Genomic DNA, 17,980 nt, shown 5'->3' with positions numbered 1-17,980 from the left:
GAAAATTGCAATTAAATTTCCAATTTAATATTCCAACTTAATAGTGATCATGGATGACATTATGCATTCATCATTATTATGGGAATAATTTGAAAACAATATATTAGATAAAGCAAAGGGCGTAGAATGTACTCAATAATGGCAGACATTAATAATAATAATAATAATAATAATAATAATAATAATAATAATAATAAATAAAAACACTTAATCTCACTGTGATATGACATTTACAAAGTGTCTGAAATTATTAATAAACAAAATATAAGTAGATGCCTGTCGTGTTATTACCCTTGCTATCAAAAATGGTCTTATTTGTTCTGGGAACAGAGGCGCTAATAATCCATTACATCATCTTCATGAAGATGTTCCTCTGAGTCGGTCACTGCTAGTTTTCGTACTAATGCACGATTCACCTTTGTTCCTTTTAATCTTAGTTTGTACGTTTTTCCATTTTTTCGACATGCCTCTGACGTTTCCTACAATAACAAATATGTCTGGTTGATTATCACTGTCACTATTACTCGTAATAAGCTAATACAATATCTATAAATACACGTAATATGGTTGTACTCGTCTGTGTGATTACAACACTGAGACAATGAATGGCGCGCGCCTTCAGGCAGAGTGGCGTATTCACCCTTCTCGTACGGAGTAATATTGATATTATGAACCTGTCACATGCTACGCAGTTTCTCCAACCTTACAAACAATGATAATTTCGATGTAGTAAGGGCAAGCCCGCCAACGTCTGCCAGGCTTATGTTGCAGATATGTGTCTTAAATATGCGGAGGAATAAAAAGCACAAAATTCGATCCTTGGCGGGCTCGTCCTTCTCTCATGGAACGCCTCATATGAATTGATATGTTGATGTAACTGTAACGGAATATCGAGAGGCGCCTACGGTATAAGACATGAGTTTATTTTTAATCTGGCCCCACCTAGCCTAGAACTCACGAGACGCCACTGGGTTATATACTGTACATAGGCTACATACATTACATGCATATATACATGAAGAGTCCACTACAAAAAGGGGAAATTTCGAATGTATTGCATTTTGCAGGAAATGCAATTTAAACTTTGACGTTCCCATTCTTTGTGTGGTATACCAATTCTTCAACACGATGTAGATCTGAAACTATCATCTTTCTTGCAGTGCAACAAAGTGTATTATATTCTACTCCCTTTGATCTATAGTACTGAACCTTCATCTCATTTTTCACAAATTTACGACATTCCCCCTTTTTGCAGTGGACTTTTCACATACATATCTAATTGTTGTTTAGTCAACTATCCGAAGACAAGTGATACCAAGAAGGCACCGTTTGTGAGGTAACTAGGCCAGGAGATAATAGGGTAAAGTGGCCAGTTCCTTTCCCCCTCCATTGAATACATCTCCGACTCGCTACCTATTACACGGGGAAATGTAAATTTGTCCGAAACTGGCAAATACACCGGATTTCGAAAGTGTGACATTTTAATCGAACATGTAAACTCATCCGCCTAGCATTTATTTCTATACATTGGCATTTCAGAAATTACAGTCATGTAGATGAAAATGAAACAATAGTTCTTACTTAATTGTCTATCATCTAGGTACGAGTACGTGTGAGTTGGTTTTCAGAACGAGTATTTACGTCAATCAGAAACAGTGCTTGTAGATGGAAATTTAAATACTTTACCAAGTTTTTTACCCAATTGTTTACAATTCATGCACATTTCAATGGACACTATGTACCTCTCATGTTTTGTATCGTACCTGATAAGACTATTACTATTTACAAAAAGATTTTTCAGATCGTTCAACTTGAGTGTGATAAACTAGGATTGAAATTCTCTCCAAAGACTATTGTAGCAGATTCTGAAATAGCTATTCACTCTGCAATTAAGTTCGTATGGCCACATACCGAACTCATAGGTTGTCGATTTCACATTTCACAAGCTTGGTGGCGAAATATTCAACATCTTCGATCAGCTGTAGAATACAATAGTAAGACTGAAATAGGGAAATGGTTAGGATATTGCTTTGGCCTTATCTACTTGGAACCTGAGGATGTGGGCGAAGGTTTTGGGATTGAGCTGTCACCAATACGACCAGACGATGAACGGCTAGTAAAATTTTCTATTTGATTGATAATTACGTATCAGAAGATGCTACATTCTCTCCTCACATACGGGCTATCTCCAATAACATTTGCCACACAACTAACGCATGTGAATCTTTTCATGCAAATTTCAACAAGAATTTTAATACTACTCACCCAAACATTTACGATTGTAAAAAAATTTCAGACAGAAACGTACATCAAGCTACAAAGTATAAACACACAGAGAGTAATTAAACGAGCTACCAGGAATAAGCAACTGCGTGTATGCAAAGCCCTAGAAAATTATAAAGCAGGGAATTTGTACATGGTGGATTTCATTAAAACTATTTCTTATCATTTTAATCCAAGATAAGTTTGTCCATGGTAGATTTTATTAAAAGTAGGCTACTTCCTTTCATGAGAAACATTTTAACCATCCCACTTGTCAGTCCTAAGCCTGGATAAAACGGGAAGGAAAATGTTCCCCTTAGCATTTGGTAGGTAGCCTATGCGGACGCGTTTACATTCCCATGATACCGATATTTACTAGGAATGCGGACGAGTCTACATGTTAGATTATAGGTAATTATTTTCATCGGACGAATTTACAGTTTCCCTATTACACTAGTCAGATTTCAGATGCATACAAACAATATTGTTCTTCCTCTGACACATATCGTCAAGTGAGATGTACTGCCTGATAATAGACGTAGGGTACATATCAGCCAGAACCTCAATTACAGAATCATATCTAATTATGGCGTAAATTACTTAATCACGTGATAATTGTAAAACTGCGAGGAATTTATTGGCACGTGTCGTTCAGCTTGAGTTACAATCGTGAACTCTTCGCGTCTGGTAGTTGGAAAGAATGCATGTGAGGGAATCCGAATGAGAGAACCTTGTCAGCATTACACACTGCGGCAGTTACTAGTAGAAACCAATCAAGTATTCAGAGTACGTGATTACATTTTTGAACACGTAATGCGTACTTGTTTGCTTTCGATTACTCGAGCCTGTTTTTCAAGTGAACATTAATAAATATTACACAACAGATTCATGTATTTGTCAACTTACAGATCTGGTAATTACACACCCATTCTTTTAGTACACAAATCACTTACTGGATTTCCATGTCACTACAAGACCTCAAAACAAGGCGACTCTTTTAAGTTATTCATTTTTCTTCAGAGGAAATTGTTCAAGTGGAACGAGCTTAAACGATTAATAAAATACGTTGTCTTCTATCCTTTCACTGCGGGCAATCAGCTGAGATTTTCAAGCAGGTGAATAATTTTAATGCGACTCCGACGTTACTTCGTTTTTTTTGTTGGTCATTTAACGACGCTGTATCAATTACTAGGTTATTTAGCGTCGATGAGGTTGGTGATAGCGAGATATTTGGCAAGATGAGGCCGAGGATTCGCCATAGATTACCTGGCATTCACCTTACGGTTGGGGAAAACCTCGGAAAAAAACCCCAACCAGGTAATCAGCCCAAGCGGGGATCGAACTCGCACCCGGGCGCAACTTCAGACCATCAGGCATGCGTCTTAACCAACTGAGCCACGCCGATGGCCGTTACTTCGTTTATATGCCTATATAAGGGCAGTGAAAAGTCACTTCAAAATTAATTAAAACGTTATAAATATTAATATTTTAGATGAAACAATCACTGTCTTGGGCAAACAATAGGGTTTGGCTTTTACAAAACATACTCTTGTTCAAAAAACACAATTCTTTCTGCGACACCATAAACAACATTTCAGGCCATGTCTTGAAATATTCCCAATTTCTTGCGAGATAGCATCTTTCAATTGCCTTAGAGCAGTGATCGTCAGCTCTCGCTGAAATGGGTAAAGGGTATTCGGAGCAACATCAAATGTACCGTCGTGCAGCACGCAGAGAGGGATAGCGCATACCCGCCAGCAGCTACGGTGCACCATAGTGCAGTCTCGTTCGGCAGGTATGAGACGCTAGCCCGAGCGTACTCTGTGCTGACGACCGCTGCCTTAGAATATGCCACAAAATCTTATTCTTTAAGGTTACCCCACAACTAAAAGCAGTCGGATTAAGATCTGGAGATCGTAGAGGCCATACTGTTGGATGACTGATGACACGATCGCCAAAGATAAGTGTAATTAATTGTTTTGCAGGGATGTAGATCTGGGGCGGTGTGTCATCTTGCATGAAGATTATGTTTTCCAAGTCGTAATTTCTCAGTACAGGGGCACCGAAGTTCTGTAGTATGCTGTTTGCTGTGATAGTCTTTAATTCCATTGTTGACTTCTTGGAAGAAATATGGATCTATCATGAAATGTGAAGCAAAACCACATCATACCACGATTTTATAGTCATGAAGACCTTGTTGAATTAAAACACGGCTGTGGAGTAACGGTTATCGCGTCCTCTGCTTCGGCATGTGGCCGTTAAGACAGTACCGGTTGGTCGGTGTGGGCCCTTTAAGGGTTAAAGCGTCAGGGATTATTATTATTATTATTATTATTATTATTATTATTATTATTATTATTATTATTTTCCGAATAATGCCATAACCTATAGCCTATTTGTTACTAAAGGCTACAAAAATTATTTATATTAGATAAGAATACAGTTATTAAAAGTGAAATATTTTTTATAACTAATGCATGGTGTGGGTCTTTAGGCAAGTAGATTAATGGCAGTTCGATGTGAATATTTAAATGCGTCATTCTCTGATTTTGCTAGGTAGGCTACTAATGCAGTAAGTAATATGGAAGAGGCATTAGCAAAATAGTTTTACATTCTATTTTAGCTGGTCTTTAAACCACATAAAAATTGAAATCTGTTTCATGCGGTTAGATATGTCAGACACGAGGTGCCTCGCAGAAGCGGCTAATGTTACAAAAACACGAGGGATAGATATGTTGCCCAGAGCGTATCCATGGAAAAAGGTTTCTGCTAGAAGAACAAACGCAGCTGCAACCACATTCAGTTCCAGGAATGCAGATATTAATGACGACCTATTGTTATCCATACCTTAGGTTTAGTTGATCAAATTTGTAATCGCTGCCAAGCATATCATTTTCTGCAGAAAGAATATCAAGCCATTTCATTTCTTGCTGCCATAAGGGGTTATTTTATTTCCCTTAATCAACAACGAATCAAATTCTTCCCACCATAGCAAACCATATCATACAAATATCACATTTATGGAAACAACATAAAAAACTATAGACAAAAGATTTTAATAGAGTTGCACATCAATGATTTATTGCTTTGCTTTCAATGTTAATCTTCAGTGGATATGGTAGCAAATAACTTTAAAAATTTCTGGTAGTCTTTGTGAAAGATTAATTTGAAAAATCTTTATTTGAACATCTAACGAACTTAATTTGCAGCATTTTCTGCACAAGCCACCAATTATATATATATATATATATATATATATATATATATATATATATATATATATATATATATATATATATATATGTATCATTGTTGTAATAATATGTAATGTATCTGATTAATGTTTTATGGGCATGACCAAAATGTTCAGTTTTAATAGAAGTTTTATGTAATTTTTTCAAAATTTATACACCAATTACTATTCTTCGAACACTCAGAAATTTCTGTTTTCTAGAATCAGGATCCTTGTGGTCTGCTAATGTTATTGCTCTGATGTTTTTTGCAAAAAAAAATAATATATATATATATATATATGTATAATTTTTATATTTCTTGGAAATTATTCATATTTTTATCACAGAGAAATTGTGAAATTAGATAATAAATCGGGCAAAACAAAAAAATATGTCAATATTCATTCATTCATAGTTTCCTGCCCAAAGACAGGTCTTCCACTGCAAACCTAGCATTTTCCAATCGTCCCTCTTTTTCGTCTTCCTCTTAAGGTCTCCGCATACGATCCACGTATCTCAATGCAGTCTATAATCTGATATCAATACATGCATTTAAATATGCAGAATAAAAATTTATTTTCATTTCAAGGAGGGAACCATCGAAATATTAATTTATACAAAATAAATTTAGCTTCATTCGAACGTAAAAACCATGATCGGCAATGATCCATATTTATTTCTCAGTGTACCAAATCAATAAAAACATGCAATTGCATTGTTACGCAACTTATATGATTTTAAAGAAGTTTGCTCTAATAGCTTTCAAGCTGACTATTTTTTTAAGTAGGTTATTTTACGACGCTTTATTAACATCTCATCTGAATGAGATGAAGGTGATAATGCCGGTGAAATGAGTCCGGGGTCCAGCACCGATAGTTATTTAACATTTGCTCATATTGAGTTGAGGAAAAATCCCGGAAAAAACCTCAACCAGGTAACTTGCCCCGACCGGGAATCGAACCCAGGTCACCTGGTTTCGCGGCCAGATACGCTAACCGTTACTCCAGTTGGACAGGTGTGGACAGTTCACTATTAAAATAGATTACCATCAAAGAGTACCAGTAGGCTAATTAGACTCTTTATTCAAGAAAGAAAGAACAGTGTTTATGTGTACATGTGCTAAAGATCCTTGTATTGTTAATATTCTGTCTTCCGGAAGTCGTCTTATAAATGTGTTCGAGAAAATAATACATACTGATACTAGTTTTAGCTGGTCACCCTTCCCCATTATCTCCTGGCCTAGTTGCCTTGTAAGTGGTGTCATGTTGGTATCTGTCTTCGGGCAGTTGACTGAACAACAATACTAGTTTAAGCAGACAGACGAGTGAGTGATGGTCCGCAGTAGATCAAAGTGTGAGAGACACTCTCTAGATACATCTTCTTCCGTTTACCTAAAGATAGTCCAAAAGACCAGTATGTAAGGACCCACAATGCAAACTTCCTATGGAATACGAAATCGCGATAATTCTCGAAACTTGGCGGCGACGATAGGACATCATACAAGCAAGCTGAAATAACAAAACCCTTATACTGTATTGACATGACCAGGTTAACTTAAAAAAAATTCGACATTTAACTTCGAAATGTTGCGGAAAGGTAACATGCACAAATTTTGTAGCATGATGAACGATTAATGTCAAGAACGCAATAGGTCAACCTAAAATCCTCAAATTGTCCAATAGTGTGACAAGTTTCACTTCATCTTGTCTTCAAAATGTTTATAAAAGCATGAATAATTTTGCAATATAAAGCACTGTGTGTATGTGTGTGTCTAATGCCTACTCACTTCACTTGCGTGATTCGGGTTCCTCATACTGCGGATAGATGGCAGGACTGTAACCCATTTTCAAGTTGCACACCACTTCGGCGGGCCGCGTCATGCATAATGTGTATCTATGAAGAGTTATGTCGTGTACGAGGGTGAGTGTATGTGTAAGTGTAGTGTAGAGAATCGATGAGGATGATGTGAGGAAGGGAGAAGGGGAAACCCGGTGCCGGCACATAACCTACTCCTGTCGAATCTCACCAAGCGAGTCACCAGGCTTAACGTCCCCATCCGACGGACGAATCACAATCAACAGTGACATATGCCTTCTCTTCATATGCACTGCGGAGAGATTTGGGATTTAACCCAAGCATATTGGTGTACAATTTAGTCAATAGAAGTTGTGCACCGTCATCTCTCCTAGTCCCGAGGTAGAAAATTTACATGAAAATTTCTGACCCCTCCGGGAATCGAACCCTGGAGGCAGACGCGCTACAACAAAACTAACTCGGCGGACCATGTTCTCCGTTTTATTCATTGAAAGAACGGTTTGAGCGTGTCAACCCTAGTTTATACTGTTTATCGACAGTCTTCTGTCCCATCTGCTGATATTTAAACAGAGTGAGAAAAGCAGTGTGAACTTGTCAGCAGCAGACCGCACGCTACCGATCTTCCCACACAGGCAGCAACCTGCGAATTAAAAGTGATGGAGGTGAACTATACACACACAAAAACTAGTAGCCTGCAGCTGCCATGCCTGATCTATTACGGTGTACAATTTCACTGCATTCCTCGATTACACTGGGGAGCAAGAAGAAACCACAAGCATCTGACCACGGGGATCATAACCCGGATCTTGGCAGTAAAGGAAAGTTCCAGAACGAACACTTTGTCGACCGACTTTTTTTCCTTTCTCCATACTGGTATTATTATTATTATTATTATTATTATTATTATTATTATTATTAATTTATTACTTATTGATCGTCTCAGATAATGTTCTCAAAATAATAATCGTGAGCAATAAATAAAGTCATAATTATAAGAGTCTTACATTGAATCTATTGCACAAGCCATTTTCATACAATAATATAAGTACTGAGTATTAGGCCCTACTGCTTTTCTATCCTGATGGATCTCCGTGTAAGATTTGAAGACCTATTTACAGTGAAATCGGCACCATTGATAAGACCCAAATTTAATCCTTTCTCCAGACAAATTTTATTTCTCGCGATAGTTCTGTATGTTATTTTTTAACGAGACGTCGTCGGTGATCTTGCGATTACCATGCTGGACGTTCGATCCGAGGTTCGCGAGTTCAAACCCGGTTACGGAGATGGATTTTAAAGGGTGATAACTAGACGGCGGTCTTGGGATACCTTCACGGCGGCAATAGGTTGATGCACAACGGAGCTTAGACATGTGAAGTTACTCTCGTAGGTAGATTCTGTTAAGAACGCAAAATGACCTGTCAGACGTCCCATTGCGCGCTGTAGGAACCGAACCTAAGCCAGCAGAGTACTGTGCGCAGTCATAGTGAACAGTTGTCTGACATTAGTGCCGAGGTTGTTCGTCACATTGTTTACGTGTACAGTAGAGGGTCTCGTTTAGGCACAGTGAAAACGTAAACAAAGTGCAGGTAACGTGTGGGAGAGATCGAGCCGTACGATAAACACGAGGGATGCACAAGGTTTTAGTTACAATTAATTATATTAATTAACATTAATTGACATATTTTCCAAAAACATACAAAATAAAAGAACATAAATTGCATAACATTATCATATACACATTTTAACAAACAAGGAATTGTAATGTTGAAATAATTCAATATAACAAATCAAATTTTGCTACTTAGTCTATATGATATTGTTTTCAAGCAGCATTTTTACGGTCATGAATTTCATTCTCTGTATGACTAACATAATATCACCGTCTTCTATACTGTACCTGAATAAATTGAACTTTGAGAAGGGATAATTATTATGTTTAGGAAATAGTGTTGTCACTTCAGACCAATATAGACTGCTGTAGTTTTGTTAATTCGGCCACAGAAGATGGTGATATTATCTTCATCATACAAAGAATGAAATTTATGATCGTAAAAAAGGCTGCTTGAAAGCAACATCATATAAGTAGCAAAATTTGATTTGTTATATTGAATTATTTCAACATTACAATTGCTTGTTTGCTAAAATGTGTGTATGATAAAGTTATGCAATTTGTGTTCTTTTGTTTTATATGTTTTTGGAAAATATAATTTAAATTAATGCTCCGCCATAAATGTTGTAACTAAAACCTTGTGCATCCCTCATGTTTAATCGTACGGCTCTTCCTCTCCCACATGTTACCTGCACTTTCTTTAGTTTTCACTGTGCCTAAACGAGACGCTCTACTGTATTTGGTAACGTGTACAAGTGTAATGTCGAAACACCAGTCGCATTATTTACATTCACCATTGACATCCTGTGATGTTGAACGGTCGTTCTCAAAATATAAAAACTGTTTGAGTGATCGCCGCAGGACGTTTCAGTTCGCAAATCTTCGGATGTATTTTGTTATTCATTGTAATGCCGGCAACGAAACCGAAGAAGACGGAACCTTGCATGTGTAAGGTATGTATTCATGTACTTTATTTTCAATCATAACCAGACTGTACTGCCTTTGTTTATGTCCGCAGTGTGTGCCCAGTACCGAGTGTGTAAAAGCTATAGTCAATGCTTGCGTACATTGATTGCCAAAGTATCCCGGTTCCACTCTTTAGTCATCACATCTTTAGCATGGTTTTCTCTGAAAGGGAAGTAAATCTGTGAGTCTAGTGGCGTAGATATACTGCATTTAAAAAAAATCTGTCCCTGATAGGGGGCACAAGGCAACATTTTTCACAATTTCTTGCTTATGGTAAATTTTGACGATGAATAACTATTGGAGTACACTTGTCCGTACACGCTGATTGAACGATTTTTTTCTGTTTTGTAGTGCAATATCAGTTATTACGTACGAAGCTTTATTTAGTTTTCAAGTACGAGGGTTGTTTTTAAAAGTTCATAGCCTGATATAGAAATTAAACTGAGATTGTTCTGAAACAATCTTTATTTCTCAACATAATTCCCCCCTGAGATTCACACACTTGGTCCACTGGTGCTGCAATGCTGCTAAACCCTCCTTGTACACAGATTCCTCGAGGTCTGCAAAAAAATTTGCTGCTGTGATAGTCCCTTTATTTGAGGAAAACTTTATTCCCAGCCAAGTGAGTTTTGGGCGTTGGGGAAAAAGAAAGAAGTAGAAGTGTAGTCGTAAATAAAATAGTCTGCACCTTTTGCAACGATTCTCCACGGAAGGGAACAGTTTTCTTCACCACATTGTCACGTGTGACGAAACATGGCTCCACCACTACATCCCCAGCAGTAAGTGGTCGTCAGTGGAGTGAAAACACCCAACTCTCCAAAGACAAAGAAGTTTAAGGTGATGCCATCTGCCGGGAAAGTGCTGGTCACAGTGTTTTGGGACAGCGCGGGTGTCATACTCATAGAGTGTTTGGAAAGAGGGCACACAGTGACCGCTGACCGATACTGCGAGACCTTGACACGATTACGCGAAGCAATCAGGAAGAAACGGCCAGGACTCCTCACCGAAGGCGTCATCTTCCTTCACGACAACGCACGACCTCATACAGCCCAGAAGACCACTAACCTTTTGAAACGGTTTCGCTGGGACATCATCGACCACCCTCCCTACAGCCCGGACCTCGCTCCAAGCGACTTTCACCTTTTTCCTTACTTGAAGGAGCACCTAGGAGGCCGACGATTCACTTCACACGAGGAGGTGGAACAATACGCGACAACGTGGCTAAATACGCAGGGACAGGATTTTTATCAGGAGGGAATATTCAAACTCATCCCACGAATCGACAAGTGCCTAAACAGATATGGAGACTATGTCAAAAATAACCTAATGTATGTACTATCAGTTGGCTGTATTGGTTGTATGAAATAAAATATACATGTTTCACTGCCTTACTTTCTGATCACCCCTCGTATATAGGCTAAAGTATAAGTTATTTATTTATAAGCACACTGCAGTACTTCGTTGCAAACCATTGCCAGGATAGCAATTCTCTTAGAATACATATGTAAAAATTAACACGGAGGAATTGTGCACGTGCTACTTGTTTCGATACCATTGAATTCTAGCGCATTTTTCCACAGGTTGCTGAATATCTCGTGCACCATCTGCATTCTCCACAGCCTTTGAAATCTATACAGTCACTAACTGAGAGATGAACAAGGTAATATCATTATATTCATAGTTAATTGCATTACCGTCCGTCGTGAGGACACAAAGTGCCGTCACACAAACGAAGGCTCCCAAAATCCACTGCACTCTCCTTCGAAAAAGAGACAAAGAGTGGTGTAAATTGGAAGAACCTAGAGCTGCCTTTATGTCTATTTAATTCAAGACAATTTTAATAACTTCCCTACGGCAGATATAACGTATAAAATAGAAATTCACAACAAAATGTTGTAGTTCGTTTATGACATCTGTCTGTCGACTTCTTTAAACACGTTATCTTCAGAAGTAACAGGATCGCGCTAGGCATGCGGAGGCATGCACATAGTTTCAGCTTCGGTTCCGACTACTCTATCATAAAAATAGATTCGTATTGATATTGGTAATTATTGTAGGAAGATTAATGGTACCATAAGACATTTCACCGCCACTTCAGTTATCAGGCCACTTTTAATTTTTTATTATGATGTTGAAAAATATGATTCCGAGTTTTTCATTGTTAAAAGCAAAAATTTTTACTCAACTGAATGGCAGGCACAACCTGCGGATATGCGGACATACACAGTTTCGTGTCAGTTTTACTCAACTGCAGGCCTAAACCTTTCGACGGCCTGTGTGTGCATATCAAAATCTTTACTGAAGATCTGTCACAGTTCGGAACAGCAGGCGGACTGCGTGTGTATGGGGACTATCCTGCCCATGACGTGTCAGGCCAAAGTGTTCTCGGGGCAGAGGGTGCACATGGGATTGAACATGGGAACGAAGACTAAGAAAATTCAGGAGAGTGAAACTGCCAATGCGCAAACTAGATTCAAGTAACCCCGTCTGTTCTTTGAAGAGAGAAACACGTTCAGCGTGTTGAACATGAACACAATAACTACAGTACACTACTAATAGTCACGTTTAAGTATGATATTTGTTAATATTTGAGGAGAAAAATTCGCTCCGGCGCCGGGGATCGAAGCCGGGTCCTTGGTTCTATGTACCAAGCGCTCTGACCACTCTAATCCCGGCCAAACAAGTCACTCAGCTGAGTGCGCTCCTAATATAATGACAGTTGACATTGGACATATACGTCAACATATATGCCTAACTTGGAGTCAGGCCACAAAGGGAAACATTGAAGGAGGAAGGTTCGGTCCGGTGCTGTGGATTGAATTCGGCGTAGCTCAGTGGTCAGAGAGCTTGGTACGTAGAACCAAGGACCCGGGTTCGATCCCCGGCGCCGGAGCGAATTTTTCTCCTCAAATATTAATTGTCAATATTACAGATATTATTCTGTATGACAAATTAATAAGTCTATAATGTGATATTTGTTGTTTAAATAAACTAACATTTTAGATTACTGTTACAGCAGTGAAACTAGCGTAATCATCGTGCTGACTGCACAATACCTCCATATTGCTTGAATGATCGTTCACCTCTGCCGAGTCATGTGGACTTGAAGCCAGCAGTCGGTTGTCGGCCTTGGCCCTTTATGGGCTGTCGCGCTACGGGCAGACGATTAGGGGAGAGTCGGGTAGTATCGGACATCGGGTAATATCGGACAGTGAGTTTTTTTTATCTACCACACGATGATAGCACCTGATTGACATGGTTACGTTTCTGTGATGTCGCATAGAGAAACGTAACCATGTCATTCAGGTACTACCATATGGTGGTAGATGAAAGAAACGCACTGTCCGATACTACCCGATGTCCGATATTACCCGACTCTCCCCTATATTGGTAGACCTGATAATGCTTACTTTTATTTCAAATAAATTTGGTTTAACTATTTCACTTTTCTTTGGAAAGGTTACCTTTTCGTTAATTTAGTCTGGTCATCATTATTTCTCAAGATTTATAAACTCTGCAAACAAATATTAATTATGACAGTACTGTATTTACATTTTACTTTAGCTTTTACAGTTTCACGAGCAGAAACTTCACAGAGCGCAACAACAGCTCGACATTTATTTCTTACTGCTCATAACAAAAAAATCAACGCATTTTATTCTACGCCAGGGGTCGGCAACCTACGGCCCACAATGTACTTCTATTTGGCTCACTGACAAAAAGCAAAAAGTATATAAATAAAAAATTAAATTTAAAAAAATTAACTACATTTTCTTTCAACCTCGAAATAAAGTATTATCTTGGGGGACTTAACAGCTTCTGTTACAATTCTGTAGTGCTTGGGAAAAGTGACATAAGTCAGTTTCCACAAACCATTTTTGATAATTTATTGACGACTTACACTGGTTTATGTGGATTTGATTTTTTTCTGTATGAATTATTGTAATGGGAGAAATACTTGTGTATTTTTTTTCCAAGCGAGCAGATGTTCCGTAAGTTGTCAATAAATTATCAAAAGAGGTTTGTGAAAACTGACTTATGTCACTTTTCCCAAGCACTGCAGAATTGATTGGTAGGAAAGTCACACTCCCTTTCTCTTATACGTATACTGTATTAAAATTAACTCGACAAGTAGCTCCTGCATTATATAATGGACTCAGTGGCACTTTGACTTTGAAGCCACGGCATTGTGATCGTTTTTGGAAGAACTTATATATATGAGGCGTTTAGTTGCAAAATCATATACATCACTGAAACATACTTTTTCAGTATGAAGGAAAAACGTATATCTTCTATACACCAAGAGGTAAAATGTTAACACTTTGAAGATACGTTTGTAATGGAATATTGTAATGTTCCATGACGTATGGCAGTGACATTATTGCATAATCAGTAGATAATAGAGAAAATGTATTTCATGCATCTGGTTTTGAAAATTGTTCTGTGATCTATCTGGGTTTACAAATGAATAAAAGAACTTATCTTGGTTTGAAAGCAACCATCCATTCTATTATACACAATGTATTATTTTAAACCGACTCTTACGTTATTCCAATTTATTAATTTGTCGTAATTGTTACATTTTCATCACAAAAGAAACTGAATTATTAAACAACCATATCACCTATTTCACAGGCATAGTCACACAAATTTTCTTCTTCATTCATAGAAGAAATCTGATTTTCATTCAAACTTTCCAGTCTGTTAACAATACCTGCATAGTAGGATAATGTCTGAAGTGATTTCCAGTCATTGCCAAAATGTTTCGTCAGCAAAACAGTTACAACATTTATTTTTAATTGTGACACTTGTACTCCTAGCAACATTATGCTTGGTGATGCAATATTTATTATTTTTTTGTTCTTCTTACAAATGCTCTTCTGTTAACCAGACTTCCTTCTTCTTGTTCGACTGAAAGAAACACCTTTTACATGGAAAGTGCCACTGAGCTGGTGGCCGCACTATATTGGAAACACTTTTTTTCCAATCATATGTTTTATGATAAAGTTGTGACGGTCCCAAAATTAGAGAAAATATCTGTATACTCGTTAGGGCTAATGATGACATCTTGCCGTTTTTCTTTCAGCTGTCTCTGCGTGGGAACTATACTGATGCGCAGTGGAAGTAAGCGCTAACCCTTGATGTATCTGGTTTTCAAAATAAACTCACATGACTTATCTGGATTTGCAACCAATACTATTCTTTCATCATACAAATCCATGTGATGTACCCCTGATTTTGGAGCATAATAGCATTTGTAGAATCATATGAAGATATGAAACATGACATTGACTCATTTTAGAAAAAAAAAGTGATGTATCTGTTTTTGCAACTACACGCCTCATATGTGAGCAGACGTTTTGAAGGATCAAATACGTAAAATCAAATTTTCGCTCAAGAATAACTGCTGACCACTTGCATCACTGTTTACGTATTCAGTCAACAACTTCGAAATAGATATCAATTTTATTGCATCTAAAATTCAGCCGCAATCTTCTCATTAAAGATATGGCTCAACTCACACGGCCGACAACTTTGTGATTATTTTGCAGTTTGTGTGTGGTTGTGCTGTCGGCGGAACCGACCACACGCGGACTTCTTTTTTGTGGTCGCTTGAAGTCCATAATATCGACCACAGACAACCACACCGTAAGCTTGCTATTTGCCAAGAAAGCGTCTATCGTTTCCAAGGATATGGTGTAAAAGCGTCTGTCGTTTCCAAGGATACGGTGTCGGCGGCGAGGGGTTGGCGTGTCGCACGTGTAAGCTGAGCTCGACCACCGACAGCGACCATTCTGCAGTTGTGCTGTGGGTATACCGACGTCTCACGACCATAGACGTCGACAATGACTTCAGTTTGTGGTCCGTGTGAGTTTGCATCATCTGTTTCCATATAATTCAATACTAATTCCTGACTACCCACAGCACAACCACACATAACTGAAAAATAATCGCAAAGTTGTCGGCCGTGTGAGTTGAGCCTAATTTACATAATTTAGTTGCTATTTTGTTTAGTTATATTTCTTCAATTTTTATATGTAATAAATAATTTATTAATGAAGAGGGTAATTATATACGTTTTTTACTTGGTTATTTAACGACGCTGTGTCAACTACGAGGTTATTTAGAGTCGATGAGATTGGTGATAGTGAGATATTTGGTGAGATTACGCCGAAGGTTCGCCATAGATTACCTGACATTTGCCTTACAGTTGGGGAAAACCTCAGAACAAACCTAACCAGGTAATCACCCCACGCGAGAATCGAACCCGCTCCGAAGCGCAACTCCGGACCGGTAGGCAAGCGCGTTAGTTGACAGAGCTACGCCGGTGGCTGGTAATTATATATATATATATATATATATATATATATATATATATATATATATATATATATATTTTATCATTCATTTAACTGTAAAACATGTCCAGTTCAGGTCTTCTTCACTTCTTATCATTGTGGCTCACTCTTACAAAAAGGTTGCCGACGTCTGTTCTACGCAAATGTTGGTAGGCCCCTGGCTTGAGACGTGCATTTTCATAGTATTGTAAATTCTTTATTGATAGAATCTATACAACACAACCGAATGGAGGTTATTAACCTTCCAATTATTTTGACAACACTTCGTGAGATAATAAAGTTGTAGTTCGATCCAGTGCACTTCCGTCTCGAAGATCTCGGCAAGCATCGCATCTCAATGGAGCAATCTCGTCATCCAAGTCTCTTTCTAGGCAGCGCAGCGTACCAATAGCTTCGAGTCAAAATGCGAACAAGAATTTTGCTTTTGAACGTTTCCTGGGTTTGCGTCCACGATGGTCTAATAAAGCAGAACATGTCAAGACGATGACACATACAGTATTTACGTATTTTCATGTGCTTCGCAACACACCACTTCCTTCATCACAATGCGAAGGGCATTATTGTTTATAGTTTATTTCCTTCAACTAATATTCAAAAGATGTATGCACGTACGCACATAAATAAAGTCCTTTAATGTGCTCTAAAACAAAGATAATTTCGTTTCCTTACTAATAAAAAAAAAGTCTTATATGGACGTTTGACTGTTTTATACTTATATGTCCACCGCTGAGGAGTAATGGTTACAACTTGTGACCGTGAAAAAAGCCGGCCCGAGTTCAAATTCTGGTTAGGACAAGTTACCTGGTTGAGGTTTTTCCGGTGTTCTCTCTCAACCCATTAAGAGCAAATATGTTGGATAACTTTCGGCGCTGGACCCTGGACTGATCTCCCTGGCATAAACACCTCCTCACAATCAGACGCTGGGTAACTATAGCAGTTGATAAAATGTCGTAAAACAAGTAAAAAATTATATACTTATACATTGAATAGTTCGTTAATAAGTCGTGTGCAAGTACAGTCAACTCTGGAAATAGTGAACTCGGTTATAGTGAACATTCGGCTATGGAGAACCTAAATCGTTGGTCTCGACCTGCTAATATTAAAAATAAAAAGTAAATGAATATTTCTGTTAGTGAACTCTCGCTTCGATTATAGTGAACCTTGTATCCTGACAAATTCTTATTTGAAGTCAGACCTTCTTGTATAAAATTGAAAGAATGTGTTGAGAATAACATTCTAAGTTTCTTACTCCTTTAGTCGAAGGACAAAGGTAGGATTAGTGATTCATAGACAACGAGCTGTACTGTAAATCCAGGCAACGCGAGACGACCTTGCCACTCCTCGAAGCGTTAACATTCTGTTCTCAGGCACACTACTCTACTGTTATTTCTAATCCTCCACTGTCAAGGAGTTGCCTTTTTTTCTCAGAAACATTTCCATTATGACGAATAGCATCGAAACAACGGAAAATGAAATTGTCTTCTTTTATTAAAAGGGGGCGGACATTATGTCCAGAGCGTAAATGAAGGTAAGATTCCGATGGATTTCAAACTCCATCAACCCCCTCACAGCTTCCATTAAGTGACCCGGGAAATTCCAAGGCTGAGTACTCAATCACGCCGTAACAGCGTTTGTCATTTGTACCTGATCAGTCTATTTCTAGTGTTCCAACAGTGATTGTACTGTATAAAAATGTCGAAGCGTAAAGTGTTTTCTTTGGAAGATAAGTCGAA

The sequence above is a fragment of the Periplaneta americana genome, chromosome 3, assembly GCF_040183065.1.
Source record: "Periplaneta americana isolate PAMFEO1 chromosome 3, P.americana_PAMFEO1_priV1, whole genome shotgun sequence".
Lineage (NCBI taxonomy): Eukaryota > Metazoa > Arthropoda > Insecta > Blattodea > Blattidae > Periplaneta > Periplaneta americana.
This window is presented reverse-complemented; position numbering follows the sequence as displayed.